Genomic DNA, 3,851 nt, shown 5'->3' with positions numbered 1-3,851 from the left:
GATGGGCTCAGAGAAAGCCAGCTCTCTGCTGCCTGCACTGTGATGTGCTCATGCTCCAGTACCTGCTGCCCACCCCACGCTACCTCCCTGTTTCTTGCCTGCACCACCAGCACAGCTCCCCGGGCGCCCTGGGTGAGCTCACATGCCCTGGCAAGGTCCTTTAAGCCAAGCTTAAAGCAGAACTCAACCAAGCCCAGCTGCAGCCCCCCAGCAGGACATACAGCCTTTGAAATAGTGGGGCAGACCCCCGCAGTGGTCATACCAGCCCCCAGTTACTGGGGACACTCATCTTGGTCACCTCCCCGCCCCAAGCTGGCAGAGATCAGCCCTGAGGCCATGCTACCTTATTCCCTGGTGGAGTTGATCCCTGCTAGCTCCAGCTCTCAGAGCTGGTGAGTTCAGACCTCCAAGGTCAGGCCATCAGCTGGTGCAACTCCCCAGCTACCTCCAGGAGATTTACACCAGCCACAAGGTCCGTTCATCCTATGGAAAGCGTCAGATGCGGCCGGTGCGGGAGGAAAGGCCAGCAATGACATTTGCACACTGCTCCTGGCAGCCTCCAAGCAGCCACAGCAGCTGCCTTTGAGCACTTTTTATCTAATTCAATGAAAATGAGATGTTCAAGTGAATGAAGATAATTTAATAATGAATAGCTCCAACTTATCGGAGAAGCTCTCCATCCCTGCCTGACAGTCGTTGCCTCTAAGTGCAGTTTAATAAGGGAATCACCATCACTCAGCCCTGTGGTAGGAAATCAACACTTTGCTACCCAGGGAAAAGGCTCTGCACCTTCCTAAAAGCTGAAGCAATTTCTCAAGGAGCCTAAACTCTGTTGGTCTTTAAAAGGGAAAAAAAAAAGAGCAGAGAAAAAACCAAACCAGCAAAGCAGCCCATCTTCACAGAGGCAAAATGTAATTAAAAATAAAAGCCGGCTTGAAGAAGGCTGTAAGTCATCACAAGCAGCAGCCAAAGCTGCATGCAAAAGCGATGCTGGCTGAGCCTGTGAGGGGGGATGCAGGGGGGTCCCGAGACCACAGTAAACCAGAAGGACATCTCAGCAAGACATTTCAATGCTTCAAGGTGCTGCTTTCTGCCAGCCAGGACTGGGATGGCTCTGCTTCATGCCATCATCCCCAGTTGGGAGATGTGCTGCCCAGGGACAGAACGAGCCCCCTCCTTTGCTGGGATGGGGTATCATTGCTCAGCCACCTGCAGCTCAGACACCCTGGTCACCTCTGCGGTGGCTCTGCCAGCCCCAGAGTGGGACGCTCCCGCTCTTCGATGCTGAGGAGAAGCACTGCCAAACCATTTCCACCCAAAGTCACACTGTCTGTATAGCGAGGATGGTGAACCTTCACAGAACATCCTTGGCAGGGATTGATTGAGCCACAAAGTGCCACTGCAATGCTAACTGGGGACTATGCACAGGTCCCTGTGGCTGGCCAGGCAGTATTCAGCCCTCATCCCGCTGCCCACAGCCCTGACAGCAGGCAGCCGTCATCCATGCTGTGGAAATACCACCAGCAAGTTATTTCTTCAAGGCATGAATCTGCATCTCGCTGAGTATTGATCCAGGCAGTGAAGGGCTGCATCCTGCCTGGCGTTGCCTGCTCTCGTGCAGGGAGAGGAGGTGTCGACGTGGGGGATGCCAGGCCCCGCGGATTCCTGCTTTTTTTTTTGGTCCTTAATTATTAATTGCATTTCCAGTAGCAATTGTTGCTTGCACCGATGGAGTTGGACTAGACATCACAAGCAATTAGCAGAACCCTCCGCTGGTGTTTGGTCGGTACCTGCTTAATGCTCTGCTCACGTCCTCCTCGGGTCGCTGTAGAAGGAAGGAGGAACCCATTTACATCTCCTCTGCTGCTCGCGGGGACTCCTGTACACCTGGCCTGTGCATGGTGGCCATGGGCAGCGACGCTGCCTCCAACCGTGGGCCAGCGCTGCCACGGCGCTGGCACTGTCCCCTCCTGAGGCCGCGTGGCAGATGTGGGGCATCAGCTGCTGTGCATCCACGTGCCACTGATGGCCAGCCCTTGGAGGCAGTGGGGTTTCAACCAGGTCTCCCGGGCAAGCGAAACCAAGAGCAGGAGTGGTGGGAGCTGTGGCAGAGGAGGCAGCCCCATGCCCGATCCCAAGCAGAGCTATCTCAGGACCAAGTGTCTACTCTGCCACAGCTCAGGTGTTCGACCAAATTAATTTTTATCATAACCGAAGTGACTGGTCAGTGGAAGCCAAACGGGCTTTTCCTAGTCATTGAAACCGTTTCATAGCAAGAGCAATTTTGGGAGCTTATTTTCCACTTCATTGAGTGCCATGTTACTGCAAATGAATATATTCCTTGGTTGGTGTGATGGAAAATACAGCTGTAAATGCTTTCTGCTTCATTTGGGTAAAGAACTCCAGATAGGACTAAATATAAAGAGAATTTAAATGCTCTACTTCATTAAAAAAGTTGTTTCCCATTCTCTTTCTTCCTGAAAATACAGGGCTGCTAGCAGAGAGCAAAAGAAGGATTTAAATTTACATCAGTGTCACGCTAACTCAGCTGATCACTCCCCACCCATGACTGATGGTAGACGTCGGCCAGCAGCTTGCTCTCCAGAGGTTCAGAGTGGTGGAAAGCTGAAGGCAGAGCCCAGGGCACCCAACACGGGAGACCAGGGCCATGACATGACCATCTGTTTACCTTTGTGTCAGCGTACATAATCACCTTCAGCTGGTGGTTCAGCCTTGGAGGCAGCAGGACACATTAGCAAAGGCACAAAGCCCAAAAACCTAATTCTTTCAGCCAAGCTGGGGCCCACCTAGGGGTTCCTAGAGACGCGTGCCACCATTTCCACCTGGCCTTTGATGACGGGGTCAGAGATCCTTACCTGCTGCACAGCCACCCAAGCTAGAAAGGTTTGAGGACCTGGAAGGTGGCCTGACTGCCCTCTAAACCATCTCAGTGGCCATCTAGCCAGCTGCATCCAAGAATCAATTACTAGCTCATTTTCTTCTGCCACAGACTAGAGAGACTCATACCAGCTAATGGGCATGCAACAGTTCATATTGACCTCTGGTGTGAAGTGCTACATCATTCCACAGCCATAAGAAACTCCCCTGGCTTGTCACTCCTGGTTTATGCTCTTCAGGAGGACAATAAACCCCCCAGCCAGTGTCTCATTTCCTGATCCAGTTCCCAGCAAGGATAGAATGATCCTTACTGACTTAATGGTGGTTGGGATCATGTCCATACTCTGACGTCAGCTCCAAGACAGCACAAGAGCAAGACCCAGCCTTGGTGGACAGCTGCTCTGAACAAGCTCATCATGGCTTCTGGAAGAAGACTAAAATCCCATCTTTGAAAGGAGGGGTACAGCCAAGTTTGGTTGCTATGTCCTTGTGGGGATCCTTCTTAACATTCAAGAGTCACAACCTCCTCTACATAGCACCAGGTGCTACCACACAGCTCCCACCCCTCCACAGGTGTTCAGGAGAGGTGGGACCCCTCTCAAAGCTACCCAGCAGCCTAGCAGCCTCCTTGGTATCTCACTGAGGCCAAAGCAGAAGGATGCCTCCTGCTCCAGCTGGGGCTGGCAACCAAAATCACTCAGAGCAATTCCATTTCATGGAAAATCTGAACCAATTTCTTTGCTAGAAGTAAAGGGCCATTGCAGTCCAGGGAGACACCTCAACAAGTCTTCGGAGTCATTACCCTTACAAATCCCATTGGACCAGGATGTCAGGCTGTGCTCTGCTCTTCCTCAATACCAACAAAGTGAGGGGAAGCTTTCATCTCTGCTAAATCCAATTATAACCCAGGAAGCAATACATTCTAGGCTCACAGGACTTACAGATAAACAGAT

This window comes from Charadrius vociferus, unplaced genomic scaffold, assembly GCF_000708025.1.
Source record: "Charadrius vociferus isolate BGI_N301 unplaced genomic scaffold, ASM70802v2 scaffold39, whole genome shotgun sequence".
In the NCBI taxonomy this organism is placed as follows: domain Eukaryota; kingdom Metazoa; phylum Chordata; class Aves; order Charadriiformes; family Charadriidae; genus Charadrius; species Charadrius vociferus.
Note: the sequence above shows the minus strand (reverse complement) of the source record.